The 18,665-nt window shown below is 36.1% G+C and overlaps 1 long non-coding RNA gene across 1 annotated transcript in view; it reads right to left on the bottom strand.

Moving 5' to 3' along the window:
• Nucleotides 1-309: 309 nt before the first annotated feature.
• LOC121393301 overlaps nucleotides 310-18,665 on the bottom strand; it is a 31,356-nt gene continuing 13,000 nt past the window's right edge. Inside the window, exon 3 of the long non-coding RNA XR_005960960.1 lies at nucleotides 310-715. This is a non-coding gene — a long non-coding RNA (uncharacterized LOC121393301). The remainder of the gene's footprint in view (nucleotides 716-18,665) is intronic.

The raw sequence follows: 18,665 nt of genomic DNA, 5'->3' as shown, positions 1-18,665 counted from the left end.
GCAATTTATTTACATAAGGTCAAAGCCATGGCACAGTTGTCACACTTTTGCATTTTAAGCCCTTGTGACCAAGCTATAGTTCCAACAGTATCCAGGGCTGCAAATTATTGTTCACAATCATATTTTACCCTAAGTACTATGTGACATGTTTAATTTTTATGTCTTGTTATTGCAAAGTTCCAAAGTATTTTGAAAACACAAATAAGCAATACTATAGAAAACAGTGTAATGTGCTTGTTGTAGAACACGCATTGTACATGCAGATTTTTGCTAAAAAAAAAAAAAAAAAAAGCCATGCGTTTTCATGCGTAGGGGCGTATACACCAAGACAAAAAAATTAAATGGAAAATCTATGAAAAAAAATGAGGGTGTTATTTCAGAATTCCTGCAATATCACTATTTAATGCTTTTTGTTCAGTTCATATTCATTGCAGGTGTTTTGTCATGAATTATTATGCAAGCCATTACTTACAGTATCTAAATCTACAGTGCTTAATAGTGATGAGCACATTTTTTCACCCTGTATGGTTTTGCAGCGAATTCCTCCGTTTCTCGAAATGGAGCCAAAAAAATTGCCACATGGTAATGTTGCCTCTACAAAAATGTCGCCCGTAGACTTGAATGTGTTTCGGGAATCTTTCGCCATTTCTTGTTGAAGTATTTTCCACCTTCTTCTGACTCTTCCCAGCTTGAAAATAGGGGTCACTGACCCAATCTAAAAAAACAAATACATACTTATTGTATTATTATTGTAGTTACTACTTTTTATTACTCATCTTTCTTCCTCTTCTCATATCCTCTCTTATTCTCTTATTCAAATCATTAATCACTGATTTTACATTTTCCTGTATTTTACACTATTTTTTCTGGTTCCCTGAATAATGCATTATCGCATGAGTACAAACCAGTAAGATAGAAATATTCATGTTTAAATGCTAAATTCTTCTGTGTGAAAAGGTGTGTTTTGGGGGAAAAAAATACTAGAGTTAGTAATAAAATCCATTAGTGGGTAAAAGAAAAAAAATTTAGAAATATAACCTTTTAGTGAACTTTCACCTTTATAATGGGACACATTTTTGCAATCTTTCTGTAAAACAGTAGCATTTAGCTGAAGTGTACAATCAGGATTTTGTCTGGATGTATCAATGCAGTCTTTGCATGGCAGGACACAACCCCAGGAGGCTTCATAATGTTTTTGCAATATACTTTACCAACCGTGTTAGACGTTTTCTGATCCCCTCATCTGTTGCAAAGCTTTTGGTGCTTTGAACCATGCGAATGTCAGCTCTACCCAATGAGCACAAATTTGGAATGGGGACTAAAAGAACAAATAACATAAAATGTACTGGATACCTAACAATTGCCATGTGTATTTAGGCGAGACAATTTATTACAACTCCTATTCACACACACGTGCTTATATTTTCATAAGTGCCTTAAGCAAGTTAGTTAAATCAAAGGCCAAAGTACTTTACAGCGTCACAGAGAGAAACAAAAAGCAGAGCTTGTGTTTAATGTCTGTACTATTAGACAGATAAACTGTGCTTTGCATGAGATATTTAACTAATTAAGAAGCTGTTTACATCTTACCATGGCAATAGGCTTAATCTCATTTTATCTTCAGTTTTTATTATCCATATATTTTGGATTTTCATTAACCCTCTGGCAACCTTTCACATATTTTCCCTACAAGAAGGGAATATCTTTTTGCTTAAAAATGAATATAAATTATAAACCACAATCCAATGGCACTCACTTCATTATTATTATTTTATTTCTATAGCATTTGCCTATTCCTTTTTTACAAGGTACAATATGGTAAGGCCGTTTAAAGACAACTTTAAATAGCTTTAATTCATAGCAATCTTTCGCTAGCATTCATTTCTGCCTATCGAAACTTTGTTAGTAAGGTCAATTTGAATAGGGCATGTACATATAGGTTATATAGACATCTTTATTAGAGATGTTAGTGCAAATGCTTGTGTGGCCACTTTTTATTACAAACGTCCAAGGAAGCATAATAAAGTCAAAAGAGATCCTCTAATGCCCTAGACATGAGCCCACCCTAAACCAAATGTGGCATGCCCCTCAAATGGTTAGGAAAGAAATGTTAACACAAAAATCTTTAATAGTTGTGACTTTTGAAGGCTATCCCACTTTAAAATATGAAAAAACGCCAGGGTTTTTTTTTACATCTTTTATGGCTTTCCAGCATACAGGATATGATGTAACTGACATAAGATTGAGGAGGATGTAGCTTCATCTTATTAGTTTGCCTGGTCTAAGGTGGCGAAGGAAACTCTGGCAAAAGAGGTAACGTACAGTAAAATTCGCTCTTTAGTGAATTTGCGGAGTAACGATTGTTCGTCTGAGCAAAAATTCACCTGGCGATAGGGAGTGAAACTGCGATAGCGACGGTCTCTTTCGCTAGTGAATTGTCATCTATGCTTTTTAGTAAATTGGTGATGTCCTTGTGGATGAGATTTCTGATGAATTTTCGTTAGTGACGGCCACTTTGCCCTTTAGTACATCTGCCCCAAAGTCTGAGATAAAACACTCCCTCTCTCCTTTGAGATTATGTTGCAGAGGCAACTCTATAAGGGAGTAACTAAAACACAAAGTTTTACATGTGGAAACTATAAGGGCGTCTCTGCAACATATTAAGTGGGAAATGCTTTTCACAGGGTTTAAAACAGAACAAAAATGGGATGTCTTTAAAATGCTGCTTAATAAATTTACATGTAAATATATTCCCCTTGTAAGCAAGGAATGTTGTTGCAAAACGAAACCTTTGTGGCTCAATAGAAGTGTTGGTGTTGAGGTGGGTGAAAAGACATGATTTTAAGGCTTTTAAATTAGCTGGGACAACCAAAACGTTTATCAGGTACAAGGAGGCTAATAAATCATGCAAAAAAGCTATCAGACAAGCTAAAATTAAGATGGAAAAGGGTATTGCAGCAAGCAGTAAAAAATATTTTTTTTATATGTAAATATTATCATTAACATGTATATTTAGAGCGCCAACATATTGAACAGCACTGAATAGTAAAAAAATTAAGCAGGAAAGGGTGGGTCAGCTGGTTGATGAGAACAGAGAAAAGCAGAGATTCTGAACTGTTATTTTTCATCAGTCTACACAAACGAGGAACCAGTTAATGAAGGTTTCCTTCTTAACAGTCTCAATTCTTGTAATACAACTAATGTTGAACATGTTAAGATAAACAAAGATCCGTGTTGGGATGGTATTCATCCCAGGGTACTAAGCAAGCTTAGCTCTCTGATTGACAAACCTCTTTACTTAATTTTTCAGGATTGGCATAGTGGTCTAGCATAGTGCCAAGCGACTGGCAAATTGATAATGTGGTGCCACTATTCAAAAAGGGATCCCGTTCTCAGCCTCAAAACTATAGGCTGGTTAGTCTGACATCCGTGGTAGGCAAGCTTTTAGAAGGGGTATTCAGGGATAAGATACTTGACTTAATTGCAAATAATAATACTGGGAGTTTGTGCCAGCATGGTTGTATGCTTAATAGATCTTGCCAGACTTATTTACTTTCCTTTTATGAGAAGGTGAGCAGGAATGTTGTTATTTATAGATAATATGAATACATAAAGAAGAAAACTACGGATAATTTGGAAAATATGCAAAATATGCAGAAGAGGGAGGATTGGTGGGATATTTCTACCTACTCAGACAAGGAAGTTAACTGCTTCTTCCTCTGACATCACGTCCCTCTCTTTCTCTGCCCCTGGGCCAGGCCCATCTCCTGCTTTAACTCATTCCTTCTCACCTAAACACAGCTACATGGGATTCTGCCAATCTCTAATCCAGACCAATATAATCTAACTGCTGTTCATTCAGATCCATCTCTCATACAGCCCCTGCACTTATGGCTCCAGGGCTTTTCTTTCTGTGGATACTAAAGCAAATAAACTACTGTCTTGCATAAAAAATGCCTGAATTTAAGGGATGAAAACATAATTTTGCCTCTTTATAGGTCCCTGGTAAGGCCTCACTTGTAGTATGCAGTGCAGTTTTGGGCTCCAGTCCTTAAAGGAAAACTATACCCCCAAAATTAATACTTAAGCAACAGATTTATAACAAATTAAAGGGGTTGCTCACCTTCAAACAAGTACAGGTTTCTGATAGATCACCAGAAATCACAACTTATTCCAATTACTTTCTATTTTCTATGTGTCACCATTTTTGTAATATTGAAGTGTAAAGCTCTGGAAGGGGGCCCCCTAAATTGATACATTTAGTTGATACATTTCTTAACTTTGTCCCTGCTGAGCAGAATCTCTGGGTTTCATTACAGGCAGCTGTTAGAATTGATACAATAGTTGCTAATACTCCAGAGATGCTGCTGAGAAATGTTCAGAGTCTGCACCTGAATTACTGACTCAAACACCACAGACAGGAACATTCAATTTTAATTTTAGATTTTGGAAAAACAGTAAAAAAAAAAAAAAAAAGGAAAGTAATTGAAAAAAGTCTTTATTTATGGGGAACACTCTGAAAACGGAAAACTCTGAACTGCAAAAAGTGTTTGGAAGGTGAACAAACCCTTTAAGTGGCATTATAAAGAATCTTACAAAACTGGTATATATATTTAAAGGGATTCTGTCATTGGAAAAAAAAATGTTTTTTTCAAAACGCACCAGTTAATAGTGCTACTCCAGCAGACTTCTGCACTGAAATCCATTTCTCAAAAGAGCAAACAGATTTTTTTATATTCAATTTTGAAATCTGACATGGGGCTAGACATTTTGTCAAATTCCCAGCTGCCCCTGGTCATGTGACTTGTGCCTGCACTTTAGGAGAGAAATGCTTTCTGGCAGGCTGCTGTGTTTCCTTCGGAATGTAACTGAAGGAGTCTCAGTGGGACATGGGATTTTACTATTGAGTGTTGTTCTTAGATCTACCAGGCAGCCGTTATCTTGTGATAGGGAGCTGTTATCTGGTTACCTTCCCATTGTTCTTTTGTTTGGCTGCTGGGGGGGAAAGGAGGGGATGATATCACGCCAACTTGCAGTACAGCAGTAAAGAGTGATTGAAGTTTTTCAGAGCACAAGTCACATGAATTGGGGCAGCTGGGAAATTGACAATATGTCTAGCCCCATGTCAGATTTCAAAATTGAATATAAAAAAAATCTGTTTGGTCTTTTGAGAAATGGATTTCAGTGCAGAAATCTGCTGGAGCAACACGATTAACTGATTCATTCATAAATTATGAGCTGAAGAGAGTGTAGAGACTTGCAACTATACTCGTTAGAGGGATTGAATACTTAAATTAAGAGGGTAGATTGTCACAGTTGGAGTTGTTTTCTGAGTTGTTTGGTGCCATGTGGCTATATCTGGGAAGTGCCGGTCGTGACATCATCAGGTGGTGTGAAATTCAAATATTTAAAGGGCTCTCAGTGTAAATTTCATTGGCCAACGTAAAAGTCTATTCATTAGTTCCTGGGTGTGATTCTCTGAAATTCTAAGTTGTGTTTGACCCTGCCTGTTCCTGACCAAGTCTTGTCTGCTGCCGGTCCTGACCTCTGCCTGTATTTTGACCATTCTCTAGGGCCTGTAACCCTGATTACACTCCTTGTTCTCTGGTCCTGTACAACGTACGGTTCCCTTGCCTGCCCAGAGCTCTCTCCCTGGTCCTCTCATACTAAGACCTGGCGGCACCAAGTAGCAGAGGGCTCCTCCCAAATTGAAAGGTGGTTGTTATAGGCAGAAGGCCGAGCCATGACCGGGACCTTGGGGTTTGTTCTGGGTTTGGGATACCAATTGTAACAATTACTTTTGTTTGGAGCAGCATATGTGGTTCTTCACAGCGAGGGCAGTGAGGCTGTGGAATGCACTGCTGGATGATGTTGTGATGGCTGATTCTTCTCAATGCTTTTAAGAATGGCTTGGATGATTTCTTGGACAAGCATATAATATCAAAGGCTATTGTGATACTAAAATATTTATTTGTGAGTAACTTGGTCTGGATTGGACCCCGCAAGGGGTTTTCACATGGGAAGGGTTGATTGGTATTCCACAGTTCTTACAATTTCTAGGTGTATTATAAAGAAGCTTTGTTTCACAAATACTTCCATTACAGAAGAGGCATCGCTGACAATGTTTGTTTATTTAAAAATATTGATAGGAAAAATGTTCCCAAATATGTAACTTAAGTGTGCAATATATATTTTTCTAAAGTAATAGGTTTTTTTTGCTACTTTTTATTCAGTTCAGTAGTTTTGTATTTCTGGCAAAGGTTTGTATTCTTGAATCACTTCTTTTTCTCTGGCAACAGTCAAAGGTCATTGATCTGCTCTAGAATGTGCGACATAAGTTACTAACGTTTACATGTAAGTGGCAGAAGACATTTGTGAGCACAATCATGCATATTCTTGATAAATAGCAAAGCCTCCCATAGAGATTGCAATAACAAGCTTCATCAACCAGTTAATCAGAATCCAACTGACTATTTCATTCCTCCAACTCATTATCTCATAATATTTTTTACCATTGACATCATTCCCCAGGAGAGCCACGAGCTGCTCTGTTAATCCAAAAGGTTTGGGAAATAATCACAAATCATGTGGTTTTCTGTACTTTATTGCAAATATAACCAGCAGGATCATCATTTCTATTTAGATTTTCACTTGAGCAATGATATCAAAAATAATAGCAAAATCCATTATTTTAATGAAAATTGATTATATGGAACTAATATGTGTAATGATATCAGCTTCATATCAAACTGCCAAGCACCAAAACCTTAGCTGTAGTAGCTTTGAAATGTTTATGTTTTGAATTTGCTCAGTTCAGTCCAGGTCAGAAGTTACTCTGGAAAACATTGGAAAAGTATAATCATGGTTAATTGGTATCATTACTGCTCCAACAAAAGGTATTAGTGTATTAAACATTTATTTTAATTAGAGACAAAATGACTCATTTATAAAAAGTAGTCACATTGCTAGGAGCAAAAATTGGCAGAGAATTGCATGCATGTATTGTGCCAGTAACATCTGATATGTATGAGGAGCAAGGGAGCCCTGTACTTAACACCTTTTGGTACTGTATGTTCAGGTTCCCTTTGAATATTGTAGCTACAGGTGAAGCAGCATGCAATTTTTTTGCCATTGATCTACCTGATTTCCAACCCTTCCCTTGCATTCTCAGGTTGAAACCATTTGCAAAAAATCATTAATAGGCACAAATCTTCAGGTATCTGTCACTACTAGTGATGGGTGAATTTGGGCGAATTTCCCGCAAAATTCGCAAAACGGCGAAAAATTTACGAAACTGCACCATTTTTTGCCTTTTTGGCGAAAATTACTACTACACATATGCTAATCCTTAATTCACTAACTAAGGGAAAGTGCTGCATGACAGCTCTTGGAAGTACCCAATGGGAACCTAATCATTGCCTTTGCTTCAACATTAATAGTTATATTTTCTGGCAGTACCCAGCACTGAAGCATTTTTTTTCGTCAATGACTCCCTCTGTCTGTGTATCAGTCAGTCTCTGTTTTATTCACTTAAAAATGCCTTTGACATTGTCACCAGCAGATCAGTTTATATTTTTCTTACAGTCTCACTCAGCTGGAAAGAGTAAATTGGCATGTGTAGAAATGGTTTATATCCAGTCTCTTGACACAACAATTAGTAAAGGGTCATTTACTTTCGTTAATAAATAGCAAGCAGTTATTCGGGAATCATGAATGTGTGACAGAATTTGTGTTTCTGAATGCATATACCAGTCTGCAAGCAATTAAGTATAATGTACTATTTTACATGTATTTGTCCATGCAGATGCAATTAGGATGAAATGATGATCTTTAAAGTAGGGATAAAAAATAGATTGATGCATATTTTGGCTTCTGAAGCAAAAGTAAATTGCAAGTTATATGGAACATTTCCCTGCTAAAATAAAACACTGAAATCATTCTGCATATGAATGTTGGCTAATGTAATTATAGTTCATTAAGAAATAGTCACATGCACTAAGTTATTTTGCCATGGTTAGAGTAATTGAACAATTGGTACTATACATCTCTAGCAGTCTCAAGTTTTCATACTAACTTGTGTATCCATTACAGATAAACACCAAGCTCTTTTTCAGAGCATATCATATCACAATTTAAAGGGATATTTTAATCAAAGATTTGTAATAATTAATGTAGTAGAGAAACTTTGGAGAAAGGGATTTATTTATGGTTTGAAGATATTATAGTCACTTGGGGGCCGATTCACTAACTTCAAGTGAAGGATTCGAAGTAAAAAAACTCGAATTTCGAAGGTTTTTTTGGGCTACTTCGACCATTGAATGGGCTACTTCGACCTTCGACTATGACTTCGAATCGAAGGATTCGAACTAACAATCGTTCGACTATTCGACCATTCGATAGTCTAAGTATTGTCCCTTTAAGAAAAAACCCCCTAGTTCGCCATCTAAAAGCTACCGAACTCAATGTTAGCCTATGGGGAAGGTCCCCATAGGCTTTCCTAAGTTTTTTTGGTCGAAGGATATTCCTTCGATCGTTGGATTTAAATCCTTCGAATAGTTCGATTCGAAGGATTTAATCGTTCGATCGAACAATTATTCCTTCGATCGTTCGATCGAACGATTATTCCTTCGATCGTTCGATCAAAGTATTTGCGCAAAATCCTTCGACTTTGATATTAGAAGTCGAAGGATTTTAATTCCCAGTCGAATATCGAGGGTTAATTAACCCACGATATTCGACCCTTGGTGAATCGGCCCCTTAGAGGCCCATTTATCAAAGGTCGAATTTTAGTGGTTTTAGAGGTTTTAGAAACCACAAATTCGCTTTCTCTAAAACCACTAATGCCACGATAGTTATTTTAAAAGATCCGAATATAAAAACTACAAATGAAAAAAACTAAATGCTGGACGATCCAAAAAAATATAATCTTTAAAAATGTGAGGTTTTTTTGGATAATTACTAGATAAAAATATGAGAAAACCTTTTAAAAGTTGCTCCTGTTCACTTCTATAGGACCTCAACAACTTTAACACGGTGAATTTTTAGAGTTTTAGAAAAATAGAAAAAAAAAAAAAAAAACGTTCAAATGTTTGTATACTGTAGGGATCCTCAAAGGGCAGATTTATCAAAATGTGAGTTTAGAACTTAAAGAGATGCTGATACCAGAAAATAACCTTTTTAATATCTATCATAACGCTATTTATAATTTTGCCCCCATGTTCCTCTATGAGGGGCTGCCATATTTGTGCAGCAGGAGTCCATTAGCATTAGAAACTCTAACTGACAGTAGAGAAAGGACAGTCAGGTTGGCAGGAAAAAATTGAACTTTAAGTAACAATTACTTACAAAAGCAGAACTATCAGGAAAAAATTATCAAAATGACCTATAGGTAACTTTTAATGTACATTCATGTTTTGAAAAGAATATTTTTTAGTGTCAGTATCACTCACCGACTTTCTATTCATTCCTGCGGGATCTAACCCATTGATAAATACACTTGTAAAAACCCCAAAGGAATGAATAGAATGTGGCCGAGTTTTTATTTATTAAGTTCTAAACTCACATTTTGCTACATCTGCCCCTTAGGGCCAAATTTGTCAAAATGTGAGATTAGCGTTTACCACAGAAAAATTCACCTACTTTCTACTCATTCCTGAAGAGAATGTTGGTAATTTTTTCTGTGGTAAACATTAATCTAACATTTTGACAAGTTTGCCCTGTGGGGGCCTATTTATTAAAGGTCAGATTTTAGTGGTTTTAGGGGTTTTGAAAACATGACTAAACTCACACAATCTAAAACCACGATTGTCACTAAATTTATTAAAAGATCCAAAGATAAAATGTACAAAAAAAGCACTGAAAAATGCACTTAAAAAAACCAATACCTCAAAAACCTCTAAAAATGTTAGTTTTTCAGACAATTCAAATCCCAAAACCTCCAAAAGTCTGAATTGCTCCAATAAGATCAGTGCAGCCCCCATTGACTTCTATAACACCTCGACAACTTTTATTTGACAGTTGCTGGACTCACTTTGTATAAGAGGTTTAGTGATTAAGAGCTATGCTTCTTCAGATTTAAAAGAACCAGTTAATGTGATATGGGGCAAAGTACGAGGCTTCCACTGGTTGTTTCTAGTCTATTGTGTGTAAGTGCTTAATTTTTTTTTAAAAACAGGGATTGTATTTAGATATTTATGAAAATGAAGCTTTACCATCACTATAAACCCAATATGATGGTCCCAACTATTTACCTCAATGCAATTGTTCATAAGCCAGCACTGCACGCGTGATTTAATTTCTTTGTCTCCTGTCCAAAGAATTGGTCTCATAGGCTGATCCTCTATTATTTAAAAGAGAGAACTAACAAAAACAAGAACTCCAAGTACAACGCCCATTTCTTTAAGGTTCCTTGAAAAATATGACCAAATATAAAGTTTACCTGACAATTTTTTACCTTGTATTTACCTCTGTTTTTGAAAATTGTATGTATTTGCACAGAATAAAAATATGGTGGCAGGGAAATTCACTTGGCAATTTCAGAATGTTTCAAGAAAAGCAGTGATACTATGTAACAGTTTTGTAAAAATGATACTAATGATAAAAGCATTTGAACTGTATGGAGTCTAAGGGGTCTACAGTATTTACTAAAATAAACTCTAAAAATTTAGTTTTATTAAACTGCAACTTTTTTCAAGTCAGACTTGAAAAATGCCAAAATCTGAAAAAGTCACTGAAAAAAAGACTTTTCCAAAGACAATTCCAAATTCAAAAATACTACAGCTAAAAGCTATCAAAACTGTATAGAATTCAGTGGCAGATGTCCTTTTACAACTGAAAGATCTTTCTTTAATACATTTTTTAGAGGTTTTCGGGTGTTTTGAATTTTTTCTGAATTCTTTTGTATAACAATACAAACAAGTTGTAGTTATTGTGCGATAAGTTGAAAAAATCATAGTGTTTGTGACTTTTCTGCAGCTTTTCTCATTCGTGCTTTTTCCATTCAGATCTTTTAATAAATTTCATTTGTGAGTGAGTTAAGTCATGGTTTCAAAAACCTCTAAAACAGCTAAAATGAGACTTTTGATAAATAAGCCTCCATGTAATAAAACCACAAAAAACTGTAATAAAAAGTAAAAGTAGTTGAGATCCCATAGAAGTCAATGGTCCTATTGGACCTTTTTTAACCATTTTAAGATTTTTTTTAGTTTGTAATTGTCTGTAAACTCTTTGGAGTTTTTAAAGATATGCGTTTTTTTATCGTTCAGCACTTTTTTCGTTCATACTTTTTTTAATTCAGATATTTTAATATTTGTGGTTTTAGAGAAGTGGAGGCTTAAAGGTCTGGTTTTAAAGGTTTTTTAAACCATGACTAAACTTACAAACTTTAAAACCACAACTGTCATTGAATTTATTAAACGTTCTGAAAAAAAGTACAAATGAAAAAATATGCTGAACAATCAGAAAAAAACGTCAAAAACCTCTAAAAATTTGAGTTTTCAGACAATTCATATCAGAAAAAAAATTCAAAAACCTCTAATACCCTGATTAGTTTAAAAATTGTCTGATAGGAACAGTGCTCCTCCCATTGACTTGTATAGCACAACATTTACTTGGCGACGTTTGGCATGAAAAGCTTTCATGGTTTTTGTGGTTTTTCACTTGACAAATCTCAAATTTTTAGAGCTTTTCTAAAAACTGAGAAAACCACACATTTTTTGTGTTTCGTGGAAAAATTTGTAATTTGATTTTTAATAAATGGGCCCCATAGAGTTTAATCATGGAATTTGCAAGTAGGGTCTATAAAACAAGATAATTTATTTTCAATTCACTTATCACTTTTGTATATTTCATTGAACAAATACAATAAAGAAAGTTATGTGAATGGTTGAACTTGATAAATTTATATATTACCTTACAATTGTTACATTTATTGGATGGTTATAAAAAATATTTTGGTTATAAATCCTATTTCTAAAAATTAGAGATTTATTAAGATTTTTTCAGGTCAGGCTTTTAGATGCCAAAATCTGAAAAAGTCCCTGAAAAAAAGAGGTCACTTTTGTATATTTCATTAAACAAATACAATAAAGCAAGTTATGTGAATGGTTGAACTTGATAAATGTATATATTACGTTACAATTGTTACATTTATTGGATGGTTATAAAAAATATTTTGGTTATAAATATTGTATTATTGAGAATAATAATGAATATAATAGACAAGAAGAAACCAGAAAACAATGGCAGAGGAGCAGTGATTGTGTTTTTTTCTTGAGTGAAAAATATGTTGCATTTTTATATTAACATGAGCTGTACCCAATTAGCATTCCCTTCAGCGGTTAATGTTCTATCCAAGGCACAGTAGGTCCTCCATTTAACAACTGCTGATATTTTTCAGGAAGGAAACAAGCTGGTTATTAAATATCAAAAACCTTTCATGTATCACACGTTTAGCCTTTATAAGAGCACATGCATTAAGCAGAGAATATTTAGGTTAAATTTGTGATGTAAACTGGAACTTGTGCCCACTAAATGCAGGATGTGGTGTATCCTTTTCAAAGAGGTACATTTTTCAAATGTGTTTTTTGGCTTCTTCCTAACAATGCATGCTGTGATTTAACTGCATTCAAAATGAATATTTTATGTAGGGAAACCTTCTAGAATTACACTTTTTTATATTGTTTAAATTTCATTAAAAAGAAAATTAAATGTAAACCATTGGTTGCTGCTGTTTAGCTTGACCTGTGCAAGAATTGATTACTGTTCTCCTAATGACAGCACCTAAATTAAATGCATTTTTGTGATGAGTTGAATATGTGCTACGTGGATAGAGTTTGTATTAGTCTATAAAATAAAGGGTCCATTTACTAAAATTTTTTTTGTGAATCTCTAAAAATGTGTTTCTTTCTATTTATAAATCCTAATTCTAAAAATTAGAGATTTATTAAGGGGGTTATTTATTAAAGTCAGATTTTTTTCTGGTCAGAGTTTTAAAGGGGAAAACACAATTTTTCGTGAATTTTTAAATATTAAAAGTCTTATTTACTAAAAAAAAATTTGTGAATCTCTAAAAATGTGTGTTTTTTTATTATTTCTAAATCCTAATTCTAAAAATGATAGATTTATTAAGGGGGTTGTTTATTAAAGTCCGAAAACACAATTTTTTTATGAAAAGAAAATAAATTTTTTGAGATTTATTAAACCCCCTAGACTATTAAAAGTCTGAATAAAAAATGACTCCATCTCAAACCTGCCAAGGTCATGTAGAAGCAATGGCAGATGTCCTGTTTACATTTGGAAGATATCATGATCTGCTATGGGTTTTGTACAATAATTCGATAAATGTGTGGTCTTTGGGTGATAATCTGAAAAAGTCATAGATTTCGGATGGAAAATTCGAAAAATTATATGATTCAGATTTTTACATGATTTTATCAAGTCTTTTCCCACCACACCAAATTTTTTTTTAGTTAATTTATTAATAGATAAGGCAAAAATGTGGATGGGAGTTTGTTCAAAATGGTTTTAATAAAATAACGAAGAAATCCCAAGTGTAAAAACCATGAAAAACTATAATACACAAATTGGCCAAGTCTATCTATCTATCTATCTATCTATCTATCTATCTATCTATCTATCTATCTGTGTAGGGGCAGGAAAAGGGTAGTGAAACCACAAACAAAAAAACAAAGTGATGTGGGAAAAAAGCAGTAAACTATAAAAAAAAACTAAAGTAAAAGACGTCACAAATTAAGAATTCAAAAGTAAACCAAAAAATAGTAACTAAACATTGTTGCAAATCATACAGCGTAAATCGTAGTTCAAGATTGCAAAATCTCACTTCAAAATATATACATTATAACACTACAAAAGTGCTTAGAAAACACTGATAAAAACACATCGTAAAAACCATTGTAACATGTTTTTGGACTATCCAGGCCAACAGGGTTAACATCCAGCTAGTATACTAGAACATGGGTTACACTGGACTCTATCACTTAAAGAGATACTGACACTGGAAATTAAACTCTTTTTTTACATCTATCATAATATTGCCTTTGAAATATACTTTTAACTTTGCCATAAAGTATTTGCAGGATGCTTTTACATGATTTGTCTGATGCCCCATGTTCCTCTATGAGGGGACTGCCATAATTGTGCAGCAGGAGTTAGAAATTCTAACTGACAGGCTGAGATGGGACAGTCAGGTTGGCAAAACAGTCAGGTTTAGAAACTACAACTAACAATTACAGTACTTACAAAAACAAACCTCTCAGCAAAAACGATCAACATGACTTATAGGTAGGGATGTAGCGAACTGTTCGCCGGCGAACTTCGACTGTTCGCGTCCGCCGAATGTTCGCGAACGTCGCGCGACGTTCGCCAATATGAGTTCGCGTTCGATTCGAACAAAAATCGTTCGACCATTCGACCATTCGATTCCTTCGACCGCTAAAATCGAAGGATTTTCGTTCGAATCGAACGATCGAAGCCATTCGATTGAATGAAATCATTCGATAGAATGGCTTCGATCGTTCGATTCGAATGAAAATCGTTCGATCGAACGATTAAAATCCTTCGATCGTTCGAATCGAACGATTTTGCGGGTGTTCGAAGTTCGCGAACTGTTCGCATTTTTTGCCGGTGTTCGCAAACGGCGTTCGCGAACACATAAACGGCAGTTCGCTACATCCCTACTTATAGGTAACTTTTAATGTACATTCATATTTTAAAAAGTCGTTTTTTTCGTGTCAGTATCACTTTAAGCCAGGGCCTTCACAAAAGGGAAGTAATGAAGATGCGGTATAGTGCAACTACAACTCCCACAGACTACTGTGCTTTAACCAATAAAGAAGTGGGTGCCAGGAGGTTCTTGCAAATTAAACAGAACAAAATATTTTTATTTGTCAGAAACAAATGATAGACAGGTTACATACATCAGCAAAGATGTATTTTTAGAATATATAGGCACACAGCTCAGACAGTAGCACACAGCTCAGACAGTATATCAGAGGTAGATGCAGTTGCATTCCCTGAGGATGTAGTCAAGGCAGTACAACTTCCCTCCAGGCAAAAATACCTCACACGTGGTCTGGATCTCACCCAGTAGAGTGGTCAGGGAGGAGAACCTAAATCCTAACACCCTATCCACTATGGTCCCTTCACTGTAGGCAAATCTTATAGCCTGGGAGCTACTCCCTGCTACGCCTCCTTGATGGAGCACAAAGCTGCCCTTTATATCTTCCCTCACTATCTTACTCTCCTAGAGAGTCTATAACAATTATATTCCTGCCACTCACTAGCTTGATTCATGGGGTCCCTGCTCTCCGGCTTCCACACTAGAGATTCAGGTCCCTCTAGGGCAAACTGGCTTTACTGGGCCTTGGTGTACCCAGGCTCCCTGGAAACATTTGGATGTGTCAGACACCAGGAGCCAAAGAGGAAGATCCACTCCTTCTCATTCACTATACCAAAGTGTGAAAGGAAGTGGTCACAGCTACTCTTGGCCAATAACTGAAATATGTAAAATACAACTAGGTACATGGGCATCTGCCCAGCAACTAGGGAGATCAGGAAGTGTAGGGATTTAAAGCCATAGGGGCACATTTACCCTATGGGTCCCTACACCTGCAATAGAAAAAACTATTCCATGGTGTAGAAAATCAATACATACTCACAGATCAATGAAAAGTAAATATTGGATGGCTTTTTAACAAGTGAGGGAATACAGGGTTATGGAAGATAGCTCATAGTACAAGTTGATCCAGGGACTGGTCCAATTGCCATCTTGGAGTCAGGAAGGAAATTTTCCCCCTTTGAGGCAAATTGGAGATGCTTCAAATGAGTTTTTTTGCCTTCCTCTGGATCAACTAGCAGTTAGGCAGGTTAAACTTGATGGACATGTGTATTTTTTTCAACCTAACTTACTATTTCTGCTTACTATGTCTGCTTTTAATGTATGTCTATAAGTGAATCATCCATTAGTCATTGATATAAATCAAGACAAGAGTGGGGCCCATTTAATGATTTCAATTATTAAAGCTTTATAATCATTATTTTAATGAGTTTCAGTAGAAAGGTAATAAACGTCCCATGTTCAAACATGCTTTTATATACAAGTGAATCAACACATCAATTTTCTCCATTTTTTTTTTTCAAACAAGGCCCATGAACCCAGTGAATAATGATGGTGTGAGCTTTGGTTGTTTCCAGATGTGAATTTTCATGGTTTGTTGGCGACCGAATGATTTTCTTTATGGAAATCTTCTATGAACCCACAGAACATAGGTATTTGATGTAAATGGGTGGCTTGTTTTATTGAGAATAGAATGCACTCCTGGCCTACACATGGCTTGTTTCTGACTCTTGGGTAGCATAAAAGATTAATTACAAAGCCTCTGAATTTCGTAATATGAATACTGTACATTGGCTAGCCTTCGATATATGCGCGCCTGAATCCAATGCAAATTGGTTTGTCTTTTTGTATTAATCATCAAGCATTTTTCTTTGATACTTTGATTTGACATTTTAGTGTTATACTTTCAGTGACCAAGTGATTTTCTACCATTCCCTTCAGACACATCTATGAGGTGAAGCTCACGTGAAACAATAAGATGGCTAGCATATGTTCCCTTACACTGAATACCTTGTTTTCTTGTTTGTACATTCTTCTGCTTTAGTTTGAGTGGTGTTCATTCAGGAACTGGTTACATTGTTTAACTCTTTGTGTATTGTTGTTGTACCTGTATCTGTAATGTCAGCTATATATCTAAACCAATTACTTTGTACTATTCCCCACAATGTGTTTAATTTTCTTCTTTCCATATTGCTCCATGCTGGCCATGATAGAAGTCACAGGGTAAACAAATAGCATAGCCATGTCTTTTCCTATGAAAGTTATCATTATCCATTTAGTTAGTAATATTCATTCAGGCAAATGTCCAGCAAAAGAACACAAAGACCAGCGTGGGCCAGTCAAGCTGTATCTCATATCAGACATATTTTTCAATGTCTCAATTCCCTCTATAGGTATGCATGGATAGTTATGTAATGACATGGAACAACAATTTTTAGTTTTACCTAAAGAACTCAAGTCCATGAAATTCTGAATGTGGTTTATGGGGCATATATAAGTGATAGAATGTATATGTCACCAATTTGATGCTGCTAATATTTAGGGTGAGGCTTTTTCCTTTTTACTCTTAGGAAGTACAAATAAGCATTAAGTGGCAACACTTGGGTACAAGTGGTCATATAAAGTTTCATCAATGGTATTATTCTTTTCAAGCTGTTGCAAGCAATTTATAACTTTATTCTGTAATTGCTGGAAATATCTAGAGTGGTTCATATGTGTAACTTAGGAGCAATAGTTGGGATATGTGAGCCCACAGTGCATCTCCCTTTATCGGCCTGCAGGATAATGCTTGAGGATTATAAAGCACTAGCTAGGGTGGCTGATACTTTTAAAGTGATACTGACATGCTCCTATAAAAATAGGAACGAGTCGGTATCAGCAAATAGAAGCTGCAGTGAAATATCAGCTAAAAGCTCTTGTCACCCCCATTCTGAAAAAACCCTCTCTTGATCCCTCCAATCTTGACAACCTCCGACCTATCTCTCTGCTGCCTTTCATCTCTAAACTACTTGAGCGCCTAGTCTACAACTGACTAACCTCATTCCTCTCTGACAATAACCTGCTGGACCCCCTACAATCTGGTTTTAAGCCACAACACTCCACGGAAACTGCCCTGACTCAACTAACTAATGACCTTTTAACCGCTAAAGCCAACAATCATTTCTCACTACTAATACTGCTTGATCTCTCAGCCGCATATGACACTGTAGATCACCCTCTCCTCCTCCAGTCACTTGGCCTTCGTGACACAGCCCTCTCCTGGTTCTCTTCTTACATCACCAATCATTCCTTCAGTGTCTCCTACAATGGAGTATCATCTTCTCCCCTACCTCTTTCTGTTGGAGTTCCTCAAGGCTCTGTCCTGGGACCATTACTATTTTCCCTCTATACTTCCTCCCTCTGCAAATTAATAAACTCGTATGGTTTCCACTACCACCTCTATGCTGACGATACTCAGATCTATCTCTCATCTCCTGATCTCAACCCAGAACTCCTAACATGTGTCTCCTCCTGCCTGTCCGCTATCTCTACCTGGATGTCGCAACGCTACCTTAAATTAAACATCTCTAAAACTGAAATGGTTCTTTCCTCCAACTAACACCAGTAACATCCCGGAAGTATCCATCATAGTTAACAATTCCACTATCACCCCCTCTCCCCAGGCCTGGTGCCTTGGGGTTATCCTAGATAGGGATGTCGCGGACTGTTCGCCCGCGAACTAATTCGCGCGAACATCGACCGTTCGCGTCCGCCGAATGTTCGCGAACGTCGCGCGACGTTCGCCAATTTGGGTTCGCCTTAGCTGGCGCTTATTTTTGCCCTCTCACCCCAGAGCAGCAGATACATGGCAGCCAATCAGGAAGCTCTCCCTCCTGGACCACCCCCACACCCCCTGGACCACTCCCCTTCCATATATAAACTGAAGCCCTGCAGCGTTTTTTCATTCTGCCTGTGTGTGCTTGGAAGAGCTAGTGTAGGGAAAGAGCTGTTTAGTGATTTGAGGGACAGTTGATAGTAACTTTGCTGACTA

Source organism: Xenopus laevis, chromosome 4S (assembly GCF_017654675.1).
Source record: "Xenopus laevis strain J_2021 chromosome 4S, Xenopus_laevis_v10.1, whole genome shotgun sequence".
NCBI classification, from domain to species: Eukaryota; Metazoa; Chordata; class Amphibia; order Anura; family Pipidae; genus Xenopus; species Xenopus laevis.
The sequence above is the reverse complement of the archived record's forward strand: the minus strand, read 5'-3'. Positions and strand labels throughout refer to the sequence as shown.